General features: G+C 52.1%; 2 protein-coding genes across 7 annotated transcripts in view; one reads left to right on the forward strand and one right to left on the reverse strand.

Annotated features, from left to right (window-relative positions):
- Nucleotides 1-16458, reverse strand: part of swt1 (SWT1 RNA endoribonuclease homolog) — a 276175-nt gene that overhangs the window by 231105 nt on the left and 28612 nt on the right. The window contains exon 1 of one of the 6 annotated variants that reach the window (XM_072511258.1): nucleotides 3042-3213. The exons of 4 other annotated variants lie outside the window; for them this stretch is intronic. The gene's annotated coding sequence lies outside the window, so the exon portion shown is untranslated. Of the gene's footprint in view, nucleotides 1-3036; nucleotides 3214-16458 lie in introns of those variants that run through there. One more of the 6 variants, XM_072511257.1, reaches the window with a different exon arrangement.
- The window catches only part of trmt1l (tRNA methyltransferase 1-like), a 146749-nt gene that overhangs the window by 6814 nt on the left and 123477 nt on the right, over nucleotides 1-16458 (forward strand). The gene's annotated exons all lie outside the window — the stretch shown is intronic.

Consider the following 16458-nt stretch of genomic DNA (forward strand, 5'->3'; position numbering starts at 1 on the left):
CGTCCTGTAAAGGAACGAGCTTGGGGGCGTTGGTGACGGCACCGCTGCCGCTCTCGCCGACAAAGTAAACCACGAGCCCGGTGGTGGCGGCAACGCTAAAGATCTGGGGCCAGTGGAGACGGCACCGGGGTGCAATGGGAGCATTGGTGTGGTCCCCGATCAGGGGTAACCACCGGTTTGTCCCGGGGAAGATGGACGGAGAAGGGTGTGTAGATAGCCTGGGTCACATTGAGATCCAAAAAGACGAGGTGTTGGGTGTCTTAAAAAATATTAAGGTAGATAAGTCCCCAGGGCCTGATGGGATCTACCCCAGAATACTGAAGGAGGCTGGAGAGGAAATTGCTGAGGCCTTGACAGAAATATTTGGATCCTCGCTGTCTTCAGGGGATGTCCCGGAGGACTGGAGAATAGCCAATGTTGTTCCTCTGTTTAAGAAGGGTAGCAAGGATAATCCCGGGAACTACAGGCCGGTGAGCCTTACTTCAGTGGTAGGGAAATTACTGGAGAGAATTCTTCGAGACAGGATCTACTCCCATTTGGAAGCAAATGGACGTATTAGTGAGAGGCAGCACGGTTTTGTGAAGGGGAGGTCGTGTCTCACTAACTTGATAGAGTTTTTCGAGGAGGTCACTAAGATGATTGATGCAGGTAGGGCAGTGGATGTTGTCTATATGGACTTCAGTAAGGCCTTTGACAAGGTCCCTCATGGTAGACTAGTACAAAAGGTGAAGTCACACGGGATTAGGGGTGAGCTGGCTAGATGGATACAGAACTGGCTAGGCCATAGCATAGCAGAGAGTAGCAATGGAAGGATGCTTTTCTCATTGGAGGGCTGTGACCAGTGGTGTTCCACAGGGATCAGTGCTGGGACCTTTGCTCTTTGTAGTATATATAAATGATTTGGAGGAAAATGTAACTGGTCTGATTAGTAAGTTTGCAGACGACACAAAGGTTGGTGGAATTGCGGATAGCGATGAGCACTGTCGGAGGATACAGCAGGATTTAGATTGTTTGGAGACTTGGTCGGAGAGATGGCAGATGGAGTTTAATCCGGACAAATGTGAGGTAATGCATTTTGGAAGGTCTAATGCAGGTAGGGGATATACAGTGAATGGTAGAACCCTCAAGAGTATTGAAAGTCAAAGAGATCTAGGAGTACAGGTCCACAGGTCATTGAAAGGGGCAACACAGGTGGAGAAGGTAGTCAAGAAGGCATACGGCATGTTTGCCTTCATTGGCCGGGGAATTGAGTATAAGAATTGGCAAGTCATGTTGCAGCTGTATAGAACCTTAGTTAGGCCACACTTGGAGTATAGTGTTCAATTCTGGTCGCCACACTACCAGAAGGATGTGGAGGCTTTAGAGAGGGTGCAGAAGAGATTTACCAGAATGTTGCCTGGTATGGAGGGCATTAGCTAAGAGGAGCGGTTGAATAAACTCGGTTTGTTCTCACTGGAACGAAGGAGGTTGAGGGGAGACCTGATAGAGGTATACAAAATTATGAGGGGCATAGACAGAGTGGATAGTCAGAGGCTTTTCCCCAGGGTAGAGGGGTCAATTACTAGGGGGCATAGGTTTAAGGTGAGAGGGGCAAGGTTTAGAGTAGATGTACGAGGCAAGTTTTTTACGCAGAGGGTAGTGGGTGCCTGGAACTCGCTGCCGGAGGAGGTGGTGGAAGCAGGGACGATAGTGACATTTAAGGGGCATCTTGACAAATACATGAATAGGATGGGAATAGAGGGATACGGACCCAGGAAGTGTAGAAGGTTGTAGTTTAGTCGGGCAGCATGGTCGGCACGGGCTTGGAGGGCCGAAGGGCCTGTTCCTGTGCTGTACATTTCTTTGTTCTTTGTTGTTCTTTGACGGGGGGTTCCAGAGCTGGCATCGGGCGGGGATTGGAAGAATGGGGGACCTATTCATCGACGGGACGTTTGCGAGCCTTGGGGCACTGGAGAAATTCGAGTTACCCCCAGGAAATGCCTTTAGATATATGCAGGTGAGGGCTTTGGTGAGGCGACAGGTGAGGGAATTCCCGTTGCTCCCGGCACAAGAAGTTCAAGATAGGATGATCTCGGAATATGGGTCGGGGAGGGCAAGGTGTCGGAAATACACCAAGAGATGAAAGAAGAGGGGGAAGCGCTAGGAGAAGAGTTGAAGGGCAAATGGGAGGAGGAGCTGGGGGAGGAGATCGAGGAAGGGCTGTGGGGCTGATGCCCTGGGTAGGGTTAATTCCTCCTCCTCGTGTGCCAGACTTAGCCTGATACAATTTAAGGTGGTTCACAGAGTGCACTTGACGGGGGCGAGGTTGAGTAGGTTCTTTGGGGTAGAGGACAGATGTGGAAGGTGCTCAGGGAGCCCGGCGAACCATGTCCATATGTTTTGGTCATGCCCGGCACTGGAGGGGTTCTGGAGAGGAGTGGCGGGAGCAATATCTCAGGTGGTGAAAGTCCGGGTCAAGCCAGGCTGGGGGCTAGCACTATTTGGAGTAGTGGACGAACCGAGAGAGCAGGAGGCGAAAGAGGCTGGCATTCTGGCCTTTGTGTCCCTAGTAGCCCAGCGAAGGATCCTGCTAATGTGGAAGGAGGCGAAGCCCCCCAGCCTGGCGGCCTGGATAGATGATATGGCCGGGTTCATAAAGTTGGAGAGGATTAAGTTCGCCTCGAGAGGGTCTGCGCAGGGGTTCTACAAGCGGTGGCAACCGTTCCTAGACTATCTCGCGGAGCGTTAGAGGAAGGTCGGTCAGCAGCAGCAACCGGGGGGGGGGGGGGGGGGTATTGTTTGTAAGGGAGAAAAATTGTGCTAAAAAACTTTGATAAATATATATATATTTTTTTAACTACCTTTGTTTCCCTAACACGTTCTAATTGTTTGCTTTTAATGTGCTGTGTCTCTTGCAAAAGGACGCCCAATCTTTTCGGAACACCAATATTTAATAGCTTCTAACCATTTAAAGATATTCTACTTTTCTATTCTTCCTACCAATATGAACTCACATTTCCCCGAAGTATACTATACGACAACTTTTTAAACACTAACTTAACTTGTCCATCTTCTTTTGCAGGCCCTTTGTGTCCTTCTCAACTTATTTCCCCACCGAGCGTTGTACCATCAGCACTCTTGGATATGTTATACTTGGTCTCTTCATCCATGCCATTGATATAGATTGTGACTAGCTGAGGGCCCAGTATTGGCCCTTGTGCTGTGCGACGCTACTAGCAACAGTCGACAAACCTGAAAATGACACATTTATTCCCACACTCTGCTTTTATTGTAAATAATTTAATTCAACTTTTTCAATTTTACAATAACAGGTAATAACAGCCGCCATCCCTCCCTCCCTCTCTCCCCCACCCACACACCCCCACACACCCCCACCCCCACACACACACACCCCCACACCCCCCCCACACACACACACACACACACACACACACACACACACACACACACACACACCCCCACACACACACACACCCCCACACACACACACACCCCCACACACACACACACCCCCACACACACACACACACCCCCACACCCCCACACACCCCCACCCCCACACACACACACACCCCCACCCCCACCCCCACACACACACACACACCCACACACCCCCACCCCCACACACACACACACACACCCACACCCACACACACCCACACACACCCACACACACCCACACACACCCACACACACCCACACACACCCACACACACCCACACACACCCACACACACCCACACACACCCACACACACCCACACACACCCACACACACCCACACACACCCACACACACCCACACACACCCACACACACACACACACACACACACACACACACACACACACACACACACACACACACACACACACACACACACACAAAAAACTAACGGTGACCAGCTCTTTAAAGTAAAAATAAACGGCTGCCATCTTCGGTAAAACCCTTCAATTGCTCCCCCCACAGTCAAGGTACAAAACTCCATAAGATCCCTGAGCCATACCAAGGCACTGGTTGGAGAAGCTGACCTCCGTCTCATCAGCAACCAGCTTTGAGCAATCAGCGAGGCAAACGCCAGAACATCTGCCCCCGCACCAGTCTGCAGCTCTAGCAGGTCCGATACCCCAAATATGGGCTTCAGTTAAATTTGTAGATCACTCATATGGTGCCAAAGAAGGAGACCCAGAACATGGGCGGGATTCTCCGACCCACCGCTGCTGTCATGACGGTCCCGCCGGCGTGAATCAAACCACCTACCTTACCAGCGGGCCTGGCGGCGCGGGCGGGCTCCGGGGTCCGCGCGGGGCGATCTGGCCCCGGGGGGTGCACCCACGGTGACCTGGCCCGCAATCGGGGCCAACCGATCCGCGGGCAGGCCTGTGCCGTGGGGGTACTCTTTTCCTTCTGCCTCGACCATAGCCTCCGCGAAGGCCATGATGACCCTACACATAATCTCAAGCCACACACCCTCATCCAGCTCGAATCCCAACTCCTCCTCTCACTTGGCCTTAACCCCCTCAAAAGATAGCACCTCCTCCACTATAAGCCCCCTTGAGGTACTCCTTCCTGCATCCCGGCCAATGACAAAACCCTCTCGAGCAACGAGGAGGCGGCACCGCAGTGAACATTGGAAAGATATATCTAAATGTATCTGCCCGTGAAAGTCCAAATTTCTCCACCAACTCCTCAAAGCTTGCAAAGCTTGGCCCTCCAAAAACAAAGCCTTCACCACCGCAAGCTCCTTCTCTTCCCATCCCCAGAAAGTAGTGTCCAGCTTCGCCAGCTTGAACATGTGATTCACAAAGACCTGCACCAACTTCGATCCCGTATCCAATTTGAAGTGCTGCTGAAATTGACTCCATATCTTCAGTGGAGGCCACCACCGGATTCCCAGAGTACTTCCCCGGAGAAAAAGGTAACAAAGCCTCCAGATTCCCTTAACCCCAACCCCCTACACTAACCCGATCCCATCCACACCCATACAGCCTCAGGATCCCCACACCATCTCAGCATTTGCCACCCAATAATAATATTTTAGTCAAGCCGCACCCTCCCCCTCCCCGCGCGACTGCCATTCCCTCGGAAGTGCAGTCTTCCAAGTCCTAGCTACTTTTCCCACCCAAATGAATATCAAAATCAATCTCTCCACTCCCCAAAAATGGATTTTGCAAAAAAACAAGCAAGCACTGAAATAAAAACAGAAAAAGTTGCAGGACATTCATTTTCACTGACTAAATTCTGCCAGCCAAGGACAGTGGGAGGCTGTCCCACCTCTGTAAGTTTGCTTTAACACTGCTCACCAGGCTTGTAAAGTTCAATTTCCAAAGCCAAGCACAATTTCGGGCCACCTGCACCTCTAAGTATCTAAAATGGTAACCCTTAAGACGGAAAACATCCCCAGAGTGACCCCTCTCCCCGGCTGAGCAATCAGGAAACACACACTTTCCTCCCAATTCAATTTATACCCTTAAAAAGCCCCAAAACACTTCAACAGAGCCATGATATCACCCATTGCGGGGATCAAGTCCGCTACATTTTAAAGGTGTATGTACAAGGAAACTTGTGTTTAACCCTCCTCCCTCCCCCTCCCCCCCCTCTCTCTCTCTCTCTCTCTCTCCCCCCCACCCCCGCCAAATGGCTCAATTGCCAACACGAATAAGGGTTGGGGGTGGCATAGAGCCCCTCCTGTCTCATTCCCCTGTGCAACTGTAAAATATACCGAGCTCACATTGCTTGCACGAACACTACCCTTAAGTGTCTTATATAACCAAACCCACGCCACGACCTTTGGCCCTATCCCAAACAAATATCCCCACTCTACGCTATCAAAGCCCTTCTTAGCATCCAAAGCCACAGCAACCTCCTGCTCCTTCCCTTCCGTCGGGGACAATATAACATTCAACGGTCGCCTCACACTGGACGGCAAGCACCGACCCCTCACAACCCCACCTGATCTTCCCCAATAACCTGCGGGAGGCACCCCTCCAACATCAGCACTAACACACCTTCGCCAGAGTCCATGCGTCACGCCTGGAATATTGTGCGCAGTTTGGTCTCCTTATTTGAGGAAGGATAGGTGGGATTCTCCGAACCTCCCCGCCGAAATTGCGCTCAGCGCGGGACCGGAGAATCTGCGCTTGTCTCCACGAAAGTCCTGCCCGTTTTCTCGCGTGCGTGGGGACATAGCCCCATTATCAGAGAATTCCGCCCAATGTTCTTGCTCTAGAAGAGGTGCAGCGAAGGTTTACCAGACTGATTCCTGGGACAGCGGGAATGACGTACAAGGAGAGATTGAATCGGTTACGATTGTATTCACTGGAGCTTCCGGTGGCAATCATGGAGTGAGTGGTCGCACATTTGGTGGCTCCCATTCGTGGTGGACTTTTTGGTCCTTTTCGCCAGCTAACGGCGGAGCTGAGTGATGGTATAAGGTGCAGGAGAGGTGGAAGAAGAGAATCCCACCGGTTTATGGATTCGTGGACCAGAAGTAGTCGAAGGAGGGAACAACTGTCGAAGTTTGTGTGGAGCATGCGACATAGGGGAAGATGGCGGAGGGTCAGGGTCCGAGGCTGCCTGCCCAGTGGTCGACAGTGCAGTTAGTGACCTTTCTCCACGAGGAGTTTGCCCAGCAACGGAAGGAGAACTTGGGAGGGCCTGGCCAAGTTGGTGAATCCAATAAAGGCGGGGATCGACCGCATGGAAATGAGGTTGGAGGCCCAGGGCCAGGCAATCCAGAAGGTGGAGAAGGCAGTGGGAGAGTATGAGGAGCAGCTCGCCTCGATGGCTGTGGAGATGGGGTTGATGAGAGATCAACAGAAGAGGCTGCAGGATGAAGTGGAGGACCTGGAGAATAGGTTGCACAGGCAGAATTTGAGGATCGTGGGCCTGCCGGAAGGTGGGGCAGTGGGGGAGCGGACGCCAGTGCATATGTGGCACGAATATTCGAAAAGCTGCTGGGTGAAGGAGGATTCGTTCGGACCCTGGAGGTGGACCGGGCGCACTTATCAGGAAGCCGCAGAGAAAGGAGCCGCTGAGGGCGATGGTGGTGCGATTGCACAGGTTACTGGATAAGGAACAGATTTTGAGTGGGCCAGGCAGATGAGGCAGATGGGAAGGCAGCAGCAAGCTGTGTGTCTATCAGGACCTGGGTGCAGAGCTGACCAATAGGAGAGCGAGCTTCAAGAAGGTGAAGTCGGCCCTCTTTAAGAAGGGGATGAAGTTCGGTATGTCGTACCCAGCGGGTCTGTGGTTAACGTACGAAGGCCAGCAACTCTACTTTGGATCGCCAGAGGAGGCGATGGAATTTATTAGAGACAATGGACTGGCAGGAGAATGAGGACATTGAACTCTGGAGGGAGTGTTCATATTTTCTATTTTGGCTTTCTTCTGGTTTGTATGAACCACTTTTGCACTATATTTGGGGCTTTAGCCTGTTCTGTTGCTCTGTTTCGTTCTTGATGGGGGATGGTGGGTTGCTTTTTTTTTCTTTGTGTTTGTTGGGGATTGTAAAGTTTGCACTGGGAGGATTGTCGAGCGGGGGGGAAAATCAGTGTGGGGTAGGATGCTTGGCACCATGGGCAGGGGCTACCAGGGCGGGCGAGCTCATGAAGCGCAGTGAGGGGATGAGCAGGTGGTGAGTGTGTCGATGGGAGTTGGGACTGTTACTTTGTTATGTGGTGGAGGAGGAGGGGGAGCGGGGTAGAAGTCTGCTAACAGGAGAGGGACTGACGAAAGGTGACAGGGAGAGGGTCGATGACGGTGGGCATCCAAGGGTGGGCCCGAAGAGGTGTGGGAAGCGGGCTGGGGGCTGGCTTAGGAAGGCCTATGCTTGGTCGGCAGGGGGGGCGGAATTCCCCCCGACCAGGCTGATCACATGGAATGTGAGAGGGTTCAATGGGCCAGTCAAGAGGGCACGTGTGTTCGCACATCTGAAAAGCTTAAAGGCGGACGAGGCATTGATACAGTAGGCACACCCGAGGAAGGGGTGGATTGGGCCTACATTCTAAAACAAGTGGAGTGACGATTCTGATTAATAAGCGGTTGGAATTTGAAGTGGGAAGTATAGTGGCGGACTCGGGGAAGAGATACACCACGGTGGACGGGAAGTTGGATGGAATGCCGGTGGTGCTGGTGAACATTTATGCACCAAACTGGGACGATGTAGAGTTTATGAGGCGGATATTGGGGAAGATCCCTGATCTGGACTCGCATCAGCTAATTATGGGGAGGGGGAAAACCTCAATCCGGTTATAGGTCCAAGACTGGATCGGTCGAGTTCGAGGACAGGGAGGGTATCAGTTGCTGCAAAGGACCTAAAGAGGCTTATGGAACAGGTGGGAGGGGTGGATCCATGGAGGTTTGGGCAGCCGAGAACGAAGGAGTTTTCTTTTTTTTCCCCATGGCGCCAAGCATCCTACCCCACCCGGATTGACGTTTTCCTCATGGATAGGACCCTGCTGGTGGGGGTGGTGGATGCAGACTACCCAGCGATAGTAGTGTCGGATCATGCCCCACACTGGGTGGATTTACGGGTGAGCAAGGAGGAGGACCAGGGCCCGCACTGGAGATTAGTTGTAGGGCTATTAGCGGAGGAGGAGATGAGTATGCGGGTGAGGGAGGCCATTCGGAGATATGTGGAGATAAACAATACGGAAGAGGTTTAGGCAGCTACAGTATGGGAGGCATTGAAGGCACTGGTGAGATGGGACTTTACTCGATACGGGCACACAGGGAGAAGGTGGAGCGGGCGGAGATGGAGATTCTCGAGGTAGACAGGAGGTACTCGGAGGCTCCGGAGGCGGGGTTGTTGAAGGAGTGGCAGAAGCTGCAGATGGAGTTTGGGTTGCTATCTACAGGGAAGGCGGTGGGACAGTTGAGAAAGGCGAGAGGGTTGGTGTATGAATATGGGAGAAGGCTAGCATGATGCTAGCACACCAGCTAAAGAAACGGCAGGCGGCTCGGGAGATAGAAAAAGTGAAGGATGGCGGGGGGAACATGGTCTTGGACCCGGTGGGGGTGAACGGGATGTTTAGGGACTTTTATAGTAGGTTGTATGAGTCGGAACCCCCAGCCGGGGTGGAGGGGATGAGGCAGTTTTTGGGGGGACTGGAGTTTCCGGGGGTGGAGGGCAGTTTGAAGTGGTGGAGGGGCTGGAGGGCTATGCAGTCGGGAAAGACCCCGGGGGATGGATGGGAACCCAGTGGAGTTTTATCAAATGTTTTCAGGAGTGCTGTGGCCCTTGCTGGTAAGGGCGTTTAATGAGGCGAGGGGTACTCCCCCCTACAATGTCACAGGCCTCGATCTCTCTTATCCTCAAGCGGTATAAGGACCAGGAACAATGCAGGTCATACAGGCCAATCTCCCTTATAAAGGTAGACGCCAAGCCGCTGGCCAAGATCGTGGCCTCGAGAATAGAGGAGTGTGTGCCGGGCTGATAGGGAAGGACCAGCCAGGGTTTGTGAAAGGGAGGCAGTTAACGGCTAACATCAAGAAGGCTGCTTAAACTTGATTGTGATGCCCTCGGAAGGAAGGGAGGTGGTGGTCGCCATGGATGCGGAGAAGGCCTTTGATCGGGTGGAGTCGGTGTACCTGTGGGAGGTCCTGTGGGACAGTTTGGATTTGGGCAGAGATTTGTGAACTGGGTCCGGTTGCTGTACCAGATACCGGTGGCGAACGTGTGGACGAACCGAGTGAGCTTGGATTATTTTAGCCTGCACTGAGGGACGAGGCAGGGATGTCCACTCTCCCCACTGTTGTTTTCCTTGGCTATAGAGCCACTGGTAATGGCGCTGAGAGCGTCAAAGGACTGGCAGGGAAGGTGGGGTGGAGCACAGGGTCTCGTTATATGCGGAAGACCTACTTTTATATATTTCTGACCCAAGGGGAGGGTTGGAAAGATTATGGGGATCCAAGGGAAATTCGGACGATTTTGAGGGTACAAATTAAATATGGGCAAAAGCGAGGTTTTTCCGATCCAGGCGAGGGGATGAAGAGGAGATTGCGGAGGGATGCCGTTCAAGGTGGTGGGAGGGAGTTTTCAGTATTTGGGAATCCAGGTGGTGCGGGAGTGGGAGCAGCTGCACAAGTTGAATTTGGCTCGGTTCGTGGAGCAGATGAAGGATGGCTTTAGAAGGTGGGATATGCTCCCGTTGTCACTGGCGGGGAGGGTGCAGACAGCAAAGAAGACGGTTCTCCCGAGGTTTTTGTTTGTATTTCAGTGCCTGCCTATTTTTAAGCCGAAGGCTTTTTAAAAATAAATTTAGAGTACCCAATTCATTTTTTCCAATTAAGGGGCAATTTAGCGTGGCCAATTCACCTACCCTGCACATCTTTGGGTTGTGGGGGCGAAACCCACACAAACACAGGGAGAATGTGCAAACCCCACACGGACAGTGGGGGGGGGGGGGGATCTCAGAAATGTATAAAGAGCTCCTCGAATGGGAGGGAACCCCGAGAGGGGAGGTAAAGCAAAAATGGGAGGAAGAGTTGGAGGTGGGATTGTGGGAGGATGCCTTGAGTGGGGTTAACGCGTCCTCGATATGCAATTTGGTCCACTGGGCGCATATGACTGTGGCCCGTATGAGCTGGTTCTTTGAAGGGGTGGAGGATAGGTGTGGGCGTTTTTCGGGAGGGCCCGGCAATCATGTCCACATGTTCTGGGCATGTCCGATGCTTAGCGGATACTGGCAAGGATTTGCCAATGTCATATCCACGGTATTGAAGGTACAGGTGGTTCAGAATCCAGAGGTGGCGATTTTTGGTGTGTCGGAAGACCCGGGAGTCCAGGGGGCGAGAGAGGCTGATGTATCAGCCAATCGGGGGTATGGGTTAGTTGCAGGGGTTTTCAAACTCAGGGTCGCGACCCGCAGGTGGGTGTCGAGAGGGTCCTGGAGCGATCCGTTGTGGTGTTCACGATTGCGGGATGAGGTTCTCAATGCCGCACCCGACTTTTAAAAATGCCGGCCGTGGGCAGTCCCCGATTGGTTGCGGTGTTTGAGGGGGTGGGTGGCACGAGGCTGGGCTGGCGGGCGTCCACGTGGACACAATGCTAACAGTGGTGGTCCCAGCTTGGAGATCCGCTCTGGTGCTCGTCCTTTGCGCTCTGCTCGGCTCGTCCCCCGCCACTGATAGGCAGTATGCACCTTGCGGCTACTTGGTCAATCCGTTCAACGACCAGAACGTCGACCGTTTGCACTCCCACAACGGTAAGTACTGGTCGGGAAGTGGTCTGTGAGTGGGATGGGTACAGTGAGAGGAAGCCAAGCCAGGTTTCTCGGAATACTGATTAACCAAGACCAGAAGATAGGGCTGACATATGTGAACACTGGAAGAAACCTACAGTCATTACTTTGTGTCGACACTCTCTGGAAACTAGGATGTCAGAGCTTTTGGTGAGAATGGACCAGGTGACTTGGATGTTTGGACAGTGCAATGCAGTGAAATCAGTAAGATATAGTATGACATTGTGTGTGTTTGACAAGTTACAAATCTCCCCTAAAGTTGGAGTTTGTAAAGTAAAAACAAAATTGTACTTTTTTCTACAATTGGTTAAATTTCTAAAGAAATGTTAATATATATATATATAAAACAAAGTTTGTGTGTAAATATAAGGATGAAGGTTCAACTGAAGGTATTTTAATTTTTAGCAGCAAAAAGTCATAAATTTGGAAAAATTAGGTCTTAGAAATAAAGTCTCAAAGTTAAAAAAAAGAATGCCGGCCCCGTCAGGCCTTTAAATACGGAGAAGTCTTTCTGCAAGAGGCAGCGGCAGAGAGAAGGTCACAGGTCCGGCACATCAATGTTTTGGGTGCAAAATCATAAGAGGTGAGATTCCCCCATTTTGTAGCTGCCAGCAAGAAAGTAACAAACACACCAGGATCTCACAACTAAATCTGCTGGAAAGAGCTTCTCAGGAGAGTTCACGGTAGGACAAGGCACTGCTGGTGTGAGTTGTACCCCGAGCTCCAGGGCCTCTGGTGAACAAACAATTAAGAAGAAACTGAAATAGGGAAAAAAGGAGTATAAAGATGATTTCTTGAGGTATGGCTTTAATTGTGCCAATGCAAATCAGGATGCAAAGCCCATTTGTGTTATATGCAGGAAAGTACTGACGCATGAAGTTTAAAACCCATTCAGCATGGAGAGTTCGATGACAAACTTCTTACTTAAATCGTCAGCTGAAGTGCTTAGCAGAAATGTAACATTAATGACGAAGCAAGAGAGATCGTGAGGACCAAGCAGGCTCACCTGCCGTATTAAAAGTAAGCAATAATGGTGTGTCGCGAAGGTCGGCCGGCATGGGTCACTAACGTCAGCCAGCATGTCTCGCAAACGTCGACCAGCATGGGTCCCGAAGGTCCGCCGGTTGATAAAAGTGGGACCCGGGGAAAAACATTGGGTTAGTGACATGGCTGGGTTTCTCAGGCTTGAGAAGATCAAGTTCGCCTTCAGAGGATCAACGCTAGGGTTCGCCCGGAGGTGGCAGCCGTTATTCGACTTCTTTGGGGAGAGGGAGGGAGGTAGGGGGTTGGTTGAGGCGGGATTAGTTAGTGGGGGAGGGTGACTGGGGAACTGTGTATGTAAGCCACGTTGGCTGGGTGTGGCTGTTGGTTGGCTGGGTGTTATTTACTTTAGTGTTTTTCTTCTTGAAAATTGTTAAAAATGTATAAATGCCTTAATAAAATATATATATTTTTTTTAAAAACGATTGTATTCACTGGAGTTCAGAAGAATGAGGGGGGATTTCAGAGAAACTTATAAAATAGTAACAGGACTAGACAGGGTAGATGCAGGAAGGATGAGCCTGATGGTGGGTGTGTCCATAATCAGGGGTCACTGTCAGGGCAGAGATGAGGAGAAATTTCTTCACCCAGAGAGTGGCGAGCCTGTGGTATCCGTTACCACAGGAAGAAGTTGAGGCCCAACATTGCATGTTTTCAAGAAGCAATTAGATATAGCACTTAATGGGAAGGGGATCAAAGGATATGGTGGGAAAGCGGGATTAGGCTATCGAGTTGGATGATCAGCCATGATCATAATGAATAGTGGAGCAGATTCGAAGGGCCGAATGGCCTGCTCCTGCTCCTATTTTCTATGTTTAATAATAAAATTGAGCGGTACAACCCAAACTCCACCAGTTCTTTATCCTTGCATCATTGTCTCCGGACGAGAACTCCGATCCACCAAGTCCTCAAACATCGCCACCAGCAGCGGCACAAATCGATCAGCAAATTTTCTAATAAAATTTCACCGGGAATCCATCCGGCCCCCGGCGCTTTACCCATCTGCATTTGTTCAATTGCTGTTCTGATCTCCCACAGTGGCCCCTGTAACTCTTCCTGGCCTTCCTCCTCAATCTTGGGACACTCCAAACTCTCCAGAAATGTTAATATATCCGGCTCCTCCTCCGGCAGCTCCAACCTATAAAGATTCTTATAGAATGCCTCAAACGCCGCATTAACCTTATCCGGCACCGACACTAACCTACCACCCGATTCCGTACAATCACCTGGGAGGCAGCCTGCTACCTCAGTTGACCAGCCAAAAGCCAGCTGGCCTTCTCCCCATATCGTACTTTACCCCCTCGAGTGCCACAACTGCCGCACCACCTGATCAGTGGATAGCAGATCAAATTGCACCTGCAACTTCTTTCTACTAGCCAGAAGCTCTGGAGTTGGGTCACTTGAATATCTGTCATCCACATCCAGGATCCCGTCCTCCCACCACAGGTGCTCCTCTCTCATCTCCCTATCCTTCTGAGCCTCGTACAAAATAATCTCCCCTCGCACCACCATCTTCAGAGCCTCCCACAGTACAGAGGATGACACTTCCTCATTCTCATTGAACCCACATCTTCATCAATCACCTAACCATCTTCACTCAAAATCCAAAATCCACTAAGAGCCCCACATCAAAAATCCACGCCGGCCGCTGGGCCAGTCCCCTCTCCAAAACCACATCTACCAGGTGCGGAGCATGATATGAAATCACTATCACAGAATAATCCGCATTCCTCATCCCTGGCAGCAGGCTTTCCCCATCACAAAAAAGCAAATACACATTATGCGCTGGAGAGAGAGAAAAAAAAAGCCCCCAAGCTGCAAAACCCACCACACATCTGCTCCACCCATCTCCTTCATGACTGCTGTGGCCGAGGGGCCAGCGACTTCAGCTTAGATCGATCCAGCTTGGGACTCAAAATGCAGTTCAAATCTCCACCCAAAATCAACTGGTGCTATCCATACCAGGTATCAGCATCCTCTTCATAAACTGAACGTCATCCCAATTTGGGGGGTGCACACTCGCAAACACCACCGACTTACCTTCCAATGTCCCCATAACTATGACGTACCTGCCGCCCTGGTCCGCTACCACTTTCTCCATCTGGAACCAAACTCTTTATTAGTAAGTATTGCCACCCCCTGGGCCCTGCTATCAAAGTCCAAGTGCAAGGGCAGACGCGGGAGCGGCTGGAGTCAGCAGGAGTCAGCTGACTTACGGGAGTGCAATGGGGGTGGGGGTGGAGCAAGGGGGTTAGACAGTTTTCTAGCGGGGGGGGGGGGGGTGGGGGGGGGGGGGGAACACACGACGGACTGGGTTGCTGCTGCATTGACCGAAGGGGAGCTGGAGGTAAGAGGGAGAGTCGGGCGGGGGTCCTCCGCCTGGGGGGCTGGAAAGTGCGGGAGGCGTGGGCACGTGGCTGGCCTAAAGGCACTGAACATTGTGGCTGATAATGGGGGTCGATATGTGATGGTGAGTGATAGGCTGCAGGGGACTTGGGTGGTGCTGGTGAATGTGTATGCCCCAAACTGGGACGATGCAGGGTTCATGAAGCGCATGCTGAGTCGGATCCCGGATCTGGAAGCGGGGTGCTTGATAATGGGGGGCCGGGGGGGGGGGCTTTAATATGGTACCGGACCCAGCACTGGACCAATCCAGGTCGAGATCGGGAAAGAGGCCAGCTGCGGCCAAGGTTCTCAGGGGGTTTATGGATCCGTGGAGGTTTGGTAGGCCGGCGGCCAGAGAGTTCTCTTTTTTCTCCCACGTGCACAAGGCCTATTCACGGATAGACTTCTTTGTGGTGAGCAGGGCACTGATTCCAAGAGTGGAGGGAATGGAATATTCGGCCATAGCGATTTCGGACCACGCCCCGCACTGGGTGGAGTTGGAGTTGGGAGAGGAAAGGGACCAACGCCCACTGTGGCGCTTGGACGTGGGACTGTTGGCAGATGAGGAGGTTTGTGGGCGGGTCCAGGGGTGCATTCAGGGATACATAGAGGCCAATGATAATGGGGAAGTACCGGTTCGTGTGGTTTGGGAGGCTCTGAAAGCGGTGGTTAGGGGAGAGTTAATGAAATGAAATGAAAATGAAATGAAAATCGCTTATTGTCACAAGTAGGCTTCAAATGAAGTTACTGTGAAAAGCCCCTAGTCGCCACATTCCGGCGCCTGTTCGGGGAGGCTATTACGGGAATCGAACCGTGCTGCTGGCCTGCCTTGGTCTGCTTTCAAAGCCAGCGATTTAGCCCTGTGCTAAACAGCCCCTAATCTCAATTAGGGCTCACAGGGAGAAGAGAGAGAGGACGGAGAGGGAGAGGTTGGTGGGGAAGATATTAAGGGTGGATAGGAGGTATGCGGATTCCCCTGAAGCGGGGCTGCTGAAGGAGCGACGGAGCCTCCAAACAGAATTTGATTTGTTGACCACGGGGAAAGCGGAGACCCAGTGGAGGAAGGTGCAGGGGGCAGTATACGAATATGGGGAGGCGGCGAGCCGGATGCTGGCGCATCAGCTACGCAAGAGGGAGGCGGCGAGGGAAATTGGAGGAATCAGGGACAGAGGGGGGAACACGGTGCGGAGTTCGGCTAAAATAAATGAGGTATTCAGGGATTTCTATGGGAACCTGTATAAGTCAGAACCCCCGGAGAGGGGGTGGGGGTGGGGGGGTGAGGGAATGCGGCGGTTCCTGGACCAATTGAGGTTCCCAAGAGTGGAGGAGGGGCAAGTGGAAGGCCTGGGGGCCCCGATTGGGATAGAGGAGCTGGTTACGGTGTTGGGGAGCATGCAGGAGGGCAAGGCTCCGGAGCCCGATGGGTTCCCGGTCGAATTTTAAAGGAAGTTTGTGGATCTGCTGGGTCCGCTGCTGGTGAGAACCTTCAACGAGGCGAGGGAGGAAGAGATTTTCCCCCCGACAATGTCTCGGGCGCTGATCCTTAAGCGAGACAAGGACCCGCTGCAGTGTGGCTCGTATAGGCCGATCTCGCTCCTTAATGTAGATGCCAAGTTGCTGGCAACGGTCCTAGCCACAAGGATTGAGGATTGTGTCCCGGGAGTGATACACGAGGGCCAGACGGAGTTCGTGAGGGGCAGGCAGTTAAATGCAAACGTGCGGAGGCTCCTGAATGTGATTATGATGCCGTCGGAGGGTGGGGAGGCAGAAGTGGTGGCGGCAATGGACGGGG

The sequence above is a fragment of the Scyliorhinus torazame genome, chromosome 7, assembly GCF_047496885.1.
Source record: "Scyliorhinus torazame isolate Kashiwa2021f chromosome 7, sScyTor2.1, whole genome shotgun sequence".
In the NCBI taxonomy this organism is placed as follows: Eukaryota; Metazoa; Chordata; class Chondrichthyes; order Carcharhiniformes; family Scyliorhinidae; genus Scyliorhinus; species Scyliorhinus torazame.